The sequence below is a fragment of the Thermobia domestica genome, chromosome 14, assembly GCF_964235325.1.
Source record: "Thermobia domestica chromosome 14, izTheDome1.hap1.1, whole genome shotgun sequence".
Lineage (NCBI taxonomy): Eukaryota > Metazoa > Arthropoda > Insecta > Zygentoma > Lepismatidae > Thermobia > Thermobia domestica.
Window position 1 is genome coordinate 63746516 of NC_137467.1, and position 13683 is coordinate 63760198.

Consider the following 13683-nt stretch of genomic DNA (forward strand, 5'->3'; position numbering starts at 1 on the left):
GTTCTAAATCTGTGTATATAAATCATTCCTCTCTGTCTCCATATTTCAATCTCTCTCTGTGTCTGTCTCTCTCAATGTCGCCCAGGAACTCATTGAGGTCGAACTTTCGACTCTTGAAACGAAATATAAGCTCCCTAGCAATGTGCTATTGTAACTCTACAGGTTTGTTGCTAAAAGCAGCGTAATTTTATATTTTATTGGGGGGGGGGGGGAGTCTCCGCCGACAATTTTTTTTCACTTTTTTATTAGTGTATCACTATACATTTACTCAAACAATATATATTTATGAAGCTCAAGGGAGGGGAAATTACATCCTCCAGGCCCAAATGACACTCTTGGGACCTTTACTTGCAATTACTGAAAAAAAATTAAATGAATCATTGAATAACATTCATTTCTGTCAGTAGATATTCTCAAGCTCTGTGCGTGCATTACAGACTTTAGGAAGCACAAAACTTACTGCCGTTATTGGCAATTTCCATAGATTTCTTAAGGATCATCTTACTAGCTTGCAGTCTTTAAAGAAGGGAAAGATGAAACTAAAGGTATTAATGAAGCTGTGGGAAGGTTGTGAGATTTTTTTAAAATAGGCTCTTTAAAGATATTTCAGAACAAACGAATTCAAAAGACTGTTTTAGAGCTAAAACATTGTAAACTAGATTCCTGGTTTTTTTTTTTTTTTTGGTCTGAATGGAAAGAGTGTATTACGTCGAACACGCTGCTTTAGACAAGGAGAGGAGGAGGAGGGAGGGAGTGGGATTGAAGACAAGAAATAACTAATCGATCGAGATACGTATTTCTGGATTGCATTAGAAAACGGGGCAAGCGTTTGTTATTAATTTGGACTTAACAATTTCTAACCCGCGGACTGTACAACATATCTCAGATCAATTTCAAACCAGCTAACTAATGAAGGTGTTCTTGTCTGAAACTACACTGCCAGTCATAAATTAAGAAACAAAGTCAAAATATGAAATAAAAATAAAAGACGGCTGAGGGGATGGTGAAATGCAGAGAAAATGGATGTCATAATATAACGAGCATAGACGAAGATCAGGGAAAGATTGTGTGGAAGAACTTGCAATTATGCTGTCCTCACACGACTTCGTAAAGTATTAGGTACGGGCGAAAATTGCATGAACTCACGGACTTTTTGGCTGACAGTGTGTGTAGAGTGCAGAGGCAAGTCTAGTGGAGTAAAACACGCGAATATGACATTGAGGCATCATTTGTCTAATGAATTACACTAGCGTGCCATCGGTAGATTGGAAGCAGAGCAGCATTATTCCGGCGTGTCCCGGTGGCTCAATATCGATCGAGCAGTGCTCAGCAGGTTATGGAGCATGATCCAAAGAACGCAAATTGCTCCAAGACGTTGGAATGCTGGTCGTCTGCGTGTGACATCAGAAAGGATGATCGATATATCCGTTTGACAAGTCGAAGAAACGGGTCTGCAACAGCAACTCAAGTGCATGTGGAGGCTGTTCTTGCCACGTGACCCTTCCTCTTTCAACGAGTATAGTACACTGGCAACTTCACGAATTTGGGTCGTATGTCAGAAGACCAGTGGTTTCTATACTCTTTACCCGGTGTCACAAGAGGCAGCGATTCAATTTGAACAAGAGCGCAGGTGAAATAGACCCAGGAGCAATGGTAGTCTGTTCTCTTTAAGGAAGAGTAGATTTTCTCTAGACAGTGTTTCTTGAGGGAAATTGTCTGTCGAGAAACAGGAACCAGTTACCATGCATCCAGTATTCTTGAAAGGGAAAATTATGATGGTTCATATTTTCTTTCCTGGGGTGGCATCTCGCTTGGAGGACGTGCTGATCTGTGTTCTCTTGCGTGACACAATGACAGCTCAGCACTATAGGGATAATGTTCTGGATCGTCACGTTGTACTTCTCGCACGTCCTAGAGTTCAGGAATTCATTCTAAAGGACGATAATGCTCGTACCCATAAAGAACAATTGGTCGATCATCACTTCGAGCAATACCATATTCAACAAATAGAGTGGCCATCCAGCTACCCGGACCTTAACCCGATCGAGCATGTGTGAGATGTTCTAAGACAACACATTGCAAGCCTTATAACCCTCCACAAACTTTCCAAGATCTTCAATGGTCTCCTTTTCAACAATGGAACCAGATACCAAATGATCTGGTACAAACACTAATTGCCAGCATAAGACAACGTTGTGAATCCTGTATTGCTATGCAAGGTGAGTATGTCCATTATTGGTGTCAGCATACTATATTTTTGTGTCTTCAGAGTTTCCAGTTTGAGTGCCACCTACGTGCAATATCATTTTTTCTCCCTTACTTTCGTTTGGTAATTTTCCTTGTGCGGTGTAAAATAGATGCTTCTTTAATTAAATTAACAGTTTGTTCACCAGCATGCGTTTACTATCCTTAAACTCCTGAGTATCCATTTGTTACTTAATTTATAATGGTCAGTGTAATAGAGTTTTATTCAAACCCGTCAGCTGCAAGAAACAGACGGAGAAGCTGAGGCTGAGAGAAACAGAGAGTTGCCATACTAGTAGTTATCGTGCAAAAGAGCTGTACACACATAGAAAGGAATTCTTCACTCGAAATCCTTTCTAAGTGGAAGAGTGTGGCATTCGAAGTAATGATCCCATTCTGTTTCATAAGATCGCACATAGTACGTCATAACTAATTTGGTGGATTTGCACACCGTAACAGCGGAGCCACACGTCTACACTACATACACCTAATTTCCGTATCAAAACTGGTGGGATTGCGCCGCATAAAAGCTTTAAAAAATTCCTATACACAAATATTGTTAGAATAGGTTAACATACATGTAATATTTCTTGTTGAAAACCAAAATTTTTCATTTGTTTTATTCCAAAAATGCGAATAGGGTCATACATTAGCTTCAGTAATTTCCGTTTAGCTCACGTCAGACCATGTAAAATTAAATATAATCATTACGAACGTTGTTTCTTTTATTTCATGCATTTCTTGTTCCTATATTGGCTTGCTTTCCTGGATAATAATTGTCTTTAAATATAATTAAAATTGTACATACTTGAAAATGTCAATAGAACTAAGTTATTGTCTACTTGAATTCCAAATACAGAACGTTCTTGGAATTTTGTAATAAGTAGACATTAGCACCGTCAGTTTCAGAAAACATACAATTCCCAAGTGTGTAAACGATGTATTGTACCAACTGGATAATATGTAACTATTCTTGATATTTACAATGTTTGTATCAAAATAATATTTTGCCCTTCTATTGTTTCAGCCTTACGTGAATTAAACATTTACACAGCTTTACACTTCAATTATTTAACACGCACATTATATATGCAGAAAAATTAAGCGTTGGAGCGCATTTTGCAATAGGAGTTTAATACATATAGGAAAAAATATTTGAATACAGAACACATTTTTCAGGTAAAGTATTAATGAGAATATTTGTTTACTTAATTAAATAAGGTATTATTTTACAACTAGAATAATTCAATTCAAGTTATTGCAAAATATCCATTTTGATGTGTCGTTCACATACGGATTAACTATTGCACCACTTTCTGTTAGAACTACAGCATTTTGTAAATAGAAGACAGTTGTACTATTCAATTAATATTTCCTCATCACTCACATATGTCGTTTTCAATTATCATTCAGCATTTTATATCTTTGTAGTGGAACATTAACATAAACCAAGACACGAAAATACCCGACATCAAAAATTAGTGTATCAAATCTTGTTTTGTTATAACAGTTTTCGCAAATAAAATGTCGTATAGATATTATCAGTTTTCTAGAAATATAATAATTATACGTAATGTTCGATGTGTAGTCTTCAATTATTAAAAGTGTTAATGACAACTGTTAATTACAATCCAGAATATAATATAATATTTACTTATATGTTCAAGAAGAAGAAGCAAAATCGCACTAATTTCTTCGAGTATACTATGTAAAATATTTCCTCACATTCCACTATCTCATTTCATGCAGTTTTTAAAACATTTTCCTCTCCTTCTACTCCTTGAAGGATGTCGTACGAGTAATCAAACATCTTACTCTTTTCGGCAATTAAACAAAATATTAAACATTAGAAAGCGCGTAATTTAACTGCCAACAGATTACTAATATACGCAATTTCTAAATAGTTAATTAAAATTGTTTATCAATTAATTAAAATTAACATACTAGAGCCCTGAAATTAGAAACCAAGGGCGACGGGATTGAAGTTTTGCCGTAGGTATTTGAATAGATAAATACAAGTTTAAACAGTGTAGCTAAGAAATACTATATCAAAATATACGAAATATGCTCCTGATACTATTGTGCTGTTTAGAATTATTTTGTTTAAAATATCCTTGATAAATATGAAATTTAATTATATTTTTTTTCTTTCAATTTCACTCTGTTGATGAATACATAATTAGTTCTATTTTATATATATATGTGAGCACCGTCATTTCAGTCTTCGTTTCAGGGGGCCAAGAGCATCATCGACATAAGACTTTCATGTTTTGTGCCAGTACATTAGTATACAATCGATTAAAGTATATGTATTCCTCAACCTCTTAGGTGGAAGGGAATTGCACTCTCCTGCCCTCACTAAATGACACTCATGATTCAATTGTCGTTTAACTCACTTACTTCCATTTCATTGAATGTTAATGCCCGTAAGGGACCTAATATGCATGTCATTTAGTAATACATATGTATTCATTAATGTTACAATACATAACTTTAAAAAACATAAGTACAAGAATATATTTAGGCATTATACTTGTTGCACAATAATAATAAAGATAAATGATTTGATAACGAATTCGTCTGGTATTTCTTAGAATGCTAGTATGTGTATAATCGGCAAAGACATGTATGTGCAAAATTGCATGTTACAAGAGCAGTAAATAAGAACGATAAAACGAAAATAAAACTTTCTTGTCTACTTAGCAACATTTTGTTTTACTCATTCTAATATCCGCATTTATAATTATTTTCATACGGAATTTCCACAAATATACATTTCTCAATTGTACACATAGTATCAGTATTAAGAGTACCCTACAAAATCATTATCAAATTATACCCTTACAAGATAACAGGTTTAGATATGCTACAATCATTTTGGACATGAGTGTACATATACGTAGAAAAACTGTGCTTCTGAGAAAAACGTATGTGAAGGTTAGCAGAGTTTAAATGAATTACTGGTTACTTGAAGCACTTAGAATGCACTGTAACCATATTTTTCGTTGTTTTCTGTGTATTTCACATTTTTCTTCTCTGCTCTTTTCCTTTTTCTTGAATCTTTTGTTTGATGTTATTCCTAACTTTTACTCACCTGATGTTATTCCTAACTTCTTCAGTAACTTACACCTGATCGAGGAACCAATATTAAAACATTACAATGCACCATATACAGGTATATGTACCACTCTTGCACTAGCAAATGACATTTTTGGACAGCGTTGCAAATCATGCTATTGAAACGTTCATTCGGATTTTGAGTCTTGCCGCGAAGACAGTTCTTTCTTGATGATCTGTGGGGCAGCAAATGCTCGAAAGTTTGGGTTAATATGATTCATTACTGTTTCTGGTAAAAAGTATCTGTGCTCGTAATGCTCCCCTGTAACTTGGTTTCTGCTGTAACCACACCACGAATTTTCTCCCATTTGGACACAGCACATACAGAGTTTGGTTTGCTCTTTGTTAATAATTTATAAAAATAGATTGCGTAAATAACCTCTCGCATTGCTTGAAGATCACGCAAGTTTTCTCTTATGGCTTTCCCATAGTATAGCTGTAGAGAATCAATTTCCTTTCCCGTAAGTCCTCCCTTACCCCCCAGCGGTTTTCCATTTTCAAGTTTCTGTACTTTGTTATCTTTGAGTAGACGCTGTAGTCTGCTATTTATCCTTTTCTGTACATGACCAATACACTCTAACTTTACTATTTCACAACTTTCCCTACATGGTTTACTCTCAGCCACTAACTTGAACGCACTAGAGTCACCATCGCCAAATATCTTGTATATCGTACACAAAATTTCCTCCCTGAACTGTTGAAAGTGATCTTCACAGCCGTAACCTCCATGCTTCCACTCGATTCACTGTAGTTTTGGAGAATAATGAAAGGTGATTTTCCTTAATTTTTGCATTCGCTTTGTGCAATTTTGATGTAGTAGAACATGTATGACAATATTTCGGCACGCACTGCATATCTAACACCTTGCCTGTATCAATTGTGATAACTGATGTTACACCATATAACGAAGTGTGGCCTCTTTTCATCCACGTCCCACCTACACTTGCACAGACATCAGTCCTACATTCCTCATCTTCATTAGGTTGATTTGCTTTTACAGCTTCAGAGCAGGATGCTTTCGTATTTTCTTCCACTATATGCTCAAGAGCTGAAAGAAGAAATTTGTTTATTTTGTCAAATTTCTTTGCAAGTGGAGATATATTCATCAATCTACAAAACATTTGAGCACTTTATCATCCTTTACCTAAGCTACGCATTCCATTAAAGTAATATAATATTAGACTCAAGGCCTGATATTTTTTGATTGAAACGTAGAAATCAGTCTTGGCTCCACAAGTTTGGCAATGCATTTCTATTGAAAATGTAACACCACAACGCTTATTCTTATACTCCACTAAAGACATCTGACCAGAGGTAGTACAAGATACACAGGTACACGCATTCCGAATTGCTGCAGACAACGATGTTAAGTCAATTAGAGGAAAAATACTTTCATTGTAGAACAATCAGAAATGCCAGAACAACTATCTAAAGACGCTGTAACTTTACTCATGGAAGCAGTTGCACGTCCGAAATCAAACTTCGTTTTCAAATCTCCTCTGGGCACTGTTTTATCTACCAAATGCGATGTAAATATGTTCCCACTGAATTTACGTTTTATATACATTCTTTCACTTCTTCCCATAGTCAAAAGAAATAAACTAGCACCGCAGCAATGTAAACAGGAGCCAAATTTAATAATTATTTGAGTAAAATTAAGGAAAACAACGTTCGTTGCAAACATGCATGAAGTCAGTGTTTCTTCTAGACGTTTTTTTTTCTGGGGAGCACTGCTCCCCGGAGCTCTGAGGGTGTACCTCGGGAAGAGACCAAAATAACATGCCTATAATAAATTAATAAATAGAATAGTACCAGCAATCCCCCTCCGAATACTGTGTGTGTCCAACGGAACGTTTTATCTGAAAGAAACGCTGCATTCCGTACTATTTTGAATGAGAATGCGCTGACTAGAGGCAGAAATGAAGGCGCTGCCAGTTCTTGACATCAACAACCCCCAGACGGACGTGAAAAATACATCTTTAGTAGAAAAATATATTATACGTAAAGAACCATTCAAAAAGTGAGCACAGGGGCAAATTACATAAAACATACACTTATGTCCAAAATCGTTGTCACATGTTTTTAGACATTACATAAATAGAAATAACTCTGTTTCTTGTGAGCCGCCCCAAGACAGAAGACTATTGATATGCATATATGTGTTTGCAACGTCTTGCGTTTTAGTAATTGTTAGTTACAATAATTTTCTTTAACAGCACATTGCTCAGCAACAAATGTAATAAAAATTAATTGATGCTTCCACATCCCAGGCCGAGAGAGAGGGAGAAACCCTCTAGTGGCAGTTTTTCATATTTCCAAATATAATGCGACAATAAAGATTTCAATCAATCCTGTCTCCCTCAAAAAAAAAAAAAAAAAAAAAAATCTTGTGATAGAAAATGTAACATTTCTTCTTGGAAATAAGCAGAAGAACAAAACACATATTTCCAAAAACTATTTCAATAAAAGTTAAGAAATAAGCAAGTTATAGTTAAGAAAGAAGTCTCCAAAACTTTCATCAAAAAATTTGAAGTTCCATTTTCCTAACCGTGGCAAACGCACAGCAAAATTTACAAAGAGAAAAGGGAATTTTATCCTTTGTTAGAAATACAACGTAAATCTGTCATAAGGTTAGTTACTATACATTTGGCACAGCTCTAAGAATCATTGCTATTAAGCATTTTACATTTAAGCAAAGGACTAAATAGAAATGAGCTACAAAATGTGTGAAGCGATCAAGCATTTTGTGTTAGTGGTTTCCTTATATGTGTCTGCCAAGGTACAGTCCTTATCGTGCCTTTGTAGAATAGTCGGTTAAAGCTTGCTCTTTACATACTTTATTTTTCCACGACCATCACTTTGAATTCCCCACCATACAGTAACGCTTTTTTTAAAAAGAAAAACTTGATTCTCTGAATTCCTTAAGGAACATTGTTTTGTTCTAATAATGCTCCTTAGTATTATCCTCTTCATTCTAATTTATCTGAATATTTCCAAAGAATTTAGAATTATGTCTTTAAAAACATTAAAATATTTAAGAATTTTATAAAGAGCGGAAGCTTCATTTATAATCATTTTGATAACCGAATTGAGAAACTTACAAATAGTTGAATTTTAATTAACATATGCCTAAACTTTTATAAAACAATAATTAAATAAAGCATTTACTCCCCATAGTTTCTGCAAGTAAGATGAAGGAAATAGACAGTAATAATGAACTAAACTATTAATGTCGATTGAAAATTAGTAGGGATAGTAGAAAACTCACTACTAAGCCAAGTAGAAAATTCAATGCACAGGGTTAAAGTAGCACTGCAAAAATACTGTTTTCTTCTGAAGTTTGGACGGGACTGGTATGAATTTCATTGGCCCAAGGAGAAAATGTGCCCCTCTGTTACCCCCTGAAATCATCAGTACGTGGTGATGAGGCAATTAACATCAACTTTAGTTTTACAAATTGCCCTTTTTCCTTTTAAAAGCCAAGCTATGATAAAAGCTGGGATAAGTCTTCACTTACTTCATTGACGAATTTATATATGTAGATTGAAGTCCCTAATGACGGACTGGCAGGAAACAGTATTTTTCACATGTATTTTGAATCTTCTTCCTCTTTATGATATATATTTTGGCGACAGTGAGGTGGTGAAATCACGACTCTAGCCAAATGATTTGGCGTGGGAGACCTAGGTTTGATTCCCGGATAGAGCTCATGTGGTTCGGATTCCACATTAATCAGTAGGTCGCGTCTCATATAGCCTCGCTGTTGAGGCTTAAACAAGGGACCTTAAACTCAAAATCAACTCAACTCTAGCCAAGTGATTCTAATTTTCAAAAATTCGTTTTACATAGTTCAGCGTTTACCTGTGATCAGGAGACAGAAAACTTCCATTCATATTTATATATTTAGAAAGTATTATTTAAATTACCTTTATATTTTTTCCTGTAGATGCTGAATATTCGTAAACTCGATTACTCCGAACCGTTTATTTTAGTGAGGAGTTTATACATCAAATTTCTTCTATCTAACGTGAGGGACTTTCGAGATACTTTATTTATAAGTTAAATTTTAAAATTCCCTTTCCCCTTAGGATGCAAATTTTAACAAAACATTTACAAGAAGACAATGCTAATTATGTTCAGAAAACCATTAAACTAAACTAAAAAATGAAACAACCACCCCTTTTCGTGTAATTTGTTTATATGTGTTATCTATATGTATTTAATAAGCTAGCAATCGTAGAGCAGACAGTTAATGCACACTCACTAAATGTTCATGTTAGGTGATGATCAGCAGTTCAAATCCGGTATACTAGTTTTTTTTTTTAAATATATTATTGTTTTCATTTTGTTAGTGATATTTTGTTAAACAACTCTCTTTTAATCCAGCGTGGGAGGCCCTGGCTCGATTCCCTTCGGGAGCTCATGTGGTTCGGATGTCACGGTAATCAGTAGGTCTACGTCTTACATGGTCTCGCTGCTGAACGGGACGTTAAACTCAACTCAACAATCTCTTTTAATCCAAAAATATTTCTCAATATTACTAATATAATGCTACTCAATTTGAAAATGTGCATAAAGTTTAATTCAAACTTTTATATTTATCAAATATTACAATTAGCAAGATTTCAACAAAATGAAGGAACTTGATTGTAACAACCTGAAAATGAAACTTTAATAAAAGTTTAGCCAATATACCCGCAACTTTAATAAAACATTACTTCCCTATTTATTATTCATCACGTAGTGCTAACTATATTTGTTGTATAATTTCTCAATACAAATTAATTTAAATATTCTAGAAAAAGTAAATACATTAGTTAATTCATTTTGTACACAATGCTGTGATAAATCGTTACATTACTACATAAACAAGTATGAAAGTATCGAAATTATTTTATCGATTTTTTTTTCTAATTCAATGCAGAATATTTTAAAATCATCATTCAATGTTTTGTAGCATAAAAATGACCATAATAGGATTGATTATTTTGTTTACTCTACATATGCACTGCAAGTTATACGCAAAAATATATATCATTTTTTGATTGAAAAAAGTGTCCGTCAACATGAAGATCTACAAGTATCATTTTACGCGAAGTTGTCTAATATATATGTGAAATTAAATTTAAATATTTTTAAAGACAGCACTCCAAGTTAACTTGTTTGATTGTAAATGCAATATTTAAAAAAAAAGCGCTTAATACTCTTTGATGAGTGTGAAAAGGCGACGTAAATAAGTTTTCGGTTTGATGGCTGATCTTGAGTTTGTCGTCTCTTTGAGCACTGAGGCTATATGAGACGTATATCTACAGCTTAATGTAGGTTCCGAAACACATGCGCTCTCACCGGGAATATGAACTGGATCTTTTGCGTCGAAAAGGCGTACGTGAACCTTATAATCACGAAGGAACAGTTTTCACTTCAAGAAGAAATCCCAATCGGAGGTAACTTGAAAGAGTTTGTTTCGGAAGAAAGATTAAATATTTGCATGAATTTCAGAAAGGTTAATTTTTCAGGCCTGAAAATCTATTTAGTTGCGTCTGAACTTTTGGAAAAGTAATTTTGAAGGTAGATTGAGTCTTGAGTGTGTGTGTTTTATATTGTATTTTACAGTGACCTTATTGTTTCTTATAGTCATTCTCTGAAATGAAGTTTCTAAAGTGGCAATTTTAGTCGAAATAATCTACTTTAAGGAATGTGTAAGAAAGTAAGTTAAAACTCCCCTTCAGTAGTGTTTGAAGGTTGATCTTAAACGTTTCATAATTAACACGTTATATTTCACCTAGTGTTCTTCCGGGCAAGTCCTGACATGCCTCCCCCCGTAATACTGACAAGAAGAAGACGGTTTTTCTCCGTTATCTTTGACCATTGCGCTCTCCCAGTTTGCAATATTAATTATTTAAATATTCTAAAAGTCTGTCTTCTCCTTGTGAGTGTACCCCGCAGGAACATTAATTCTGAAAGAAACAGTGCTTTCACGGAATACTGATTTTTTTTCTAATCTTGTAGACATATCTGCTGAGGCGGTAGTCATAATTTACGTTTTAGCGAAATATTTTTGAATAGAATTTCGTTCAGACAAAGGATGACTTCAAACGAATACTTCTTTCACATTATGGATTAGAGGTGATATGTCGTACTTTGCCGTACTATGTAAGGTATGCCGAACAATTGTTCGTAAGGAGAGTGCACAAGAAAGTAAAAACGCAGTGTCATCTTTAGATTTTTATTCAAAACTTTCAATTGAAAAATAATTCGTTGAGAATTGAGACAATTTTAAACATATTCAAAATACTTTGATAGATTCCTAATTGAAATTCCTAATTCAGAAATTTGAGGACATTTATATTCTAAGTGACAAAAATACCAGAGGTTCTTGACTAACGAGTTAATTGGCTTCCTAGCGTAATTCTTTATTTCTTTTCTGTACACGAAAATACATAGATTAATACCTATGATATTAATCAAAGAAACGTCATTCTGACGTACCAAGCAATTATTACAACCACACTTATTTCTAATTTAATATATTGTATAACTCTTGGTATAGATGTTATATCAGCTTGAGAGTTTACACTGTAAAAGTTATAGGAAGAAAGTCCTTAGCTATCTGATGATTAGGCTGCTCTAGAGTGTATTAACTACTAAGGGGTGCGGGATTAAGCATTGTCCTATTGTTAAATTATTATTTATTATTTAACACTATTTAGAAGAGGAAACATAATTATGTTAACTCTCGCAGAAAGTAATAAACATTTTACAAAAACAATTGTTTCAAAAACTTTATCACATGAATGGTAACTAATGAATGTAGGTGTGCAGTTAGCACTGGCGCTTCAAAATCAGGAGTCTCCGTGTTTTAATTAAATATATGCCTTCATGGCGAGAGATTCTCCATCCCATTACGCGGAGGGAAGGATACATATTTTTAATATATAGGCCATGGCTGAATTTATAAATATTCTGTTCATTTTTGTTAATGTTTTAGTGCACCTGGATGTTTTGGGCTATCAATTTTATCTAAAAAAATTTTTAATAAATAAAACACATAACGCAATCACCATAATTTGATCCCACATTGAATACAAAAGTGAAGTCAAAGCATACTCTTACAAAACATTATACAGCTCAATGAAGACAGTAAACATAAATTATTTATTCTAAATGAACGTTTAAAATAAATGTGAATACCATATTATATGTATACTGATAATCAAACAATTTCTCTAATTTCAGAGATTCAGTTATTCATATATGGTTAAATACTAGCATGTGCAATCCTTCTAGTTGATTATTTTATAAAGGGTGTTTCAAATAACACCGACAATATTTGGGATGTGATTAATGACACCAAGATAGGACAAAAAGTGTAGACCAATCTGGATGCACAAGTGCTTTCTTTCGGAGTTATAGTCTGCCAAAAATATGAAAAATGAACTTCAAAGGTCCATAGGTCCAAAACTATAGCACCCACCATAGTCGGGTCAACACTTCACTAAGGAACTATGTGTGCTCTCTCCAAATATCCAAGTTTCACAATTCTGCGGTATTTCCACAACAATTCTTATAGAGGTAGTGTGTGAGTACTTCAAATTATATGTCTTTAGCCAAACTCCTTCTATAAAAATTGTTGCGTGAGTACCTTAAGATTCTGTAACATGTAGTTTTGGGTAACGCACATATTAGTTTCTCAGTGAAGTCTTGACCCGACTACGGTAGGTCCCATAGTTTTGGACCTATGGACCTTTAAAATTCATTTTCTTTCCATGTTTTAGGCAGCCTATAAATCCGAAAGGAAACATTTGTGAATCAAGGTTGGTCCATAATTTTTGTCTTGTCATGGTTGAGGAATCACCTCCCAAACGTTATCTGTGTTGTTTTGAAACATTCTGCATATTTGATACCAAATAATAGATATGGTTCAGAAGTATAAAAAACATAATAATCAAAATTCAGTAAGGTTTATTAAATTTGTTTTGGAAACACACGAAATTCTAGTTAAGAATTTCAAAAGTATTTTAAGAAATTTATCCTAATTTAGAGATACGAATCCACTTTATTTTAATGGCGTACAGGACAAGGATTCGATTCACGGTGGGAGCTAATGTGGTTCGGATTCCACATGAGTTAGTAGGTCCACGTGTAATATAGCCTCGCTGCTAAACTGGACGTTAAATTCAAAGTCAACTCAACTCAATCCAACTTCATTTCAAGTTTGGTTAGCAATACGAATTTGCTTTAAATCACTTGCAAAGAAAATACAATTTTCGACTATTTCATTTTCCTTTCATCAGTCAATAATGAAGCCCTACGTTTCCAATG

The 13683-nt window shown here is 34.2% G+C and overlaps 1 protein-coding gene across 4 annotated transcripts in view; it reads left to right on the forward strand.

Annotated features, from left to right (window-relative positions):
* LOC145669707 (uncharacterized) overlaps window positions 1-13683 on the forward strand; it is a 925722-nt gene that overhangs the window by 92628 nt on the left and 819411 nt on the right. For all 4 annotated transcript variants that reach the window (XM_081738014.1, XM_081738011.1, XM_081738010.1 and 1 more), the window contains exon 4: window positions 3272-3423. The gene's annotated coding sequence lies outside the window, so the exon portion shown is untranslated. The remainder of the gene's footprint in view (window positions 1-3271; window positions 3424-13683) is intronic.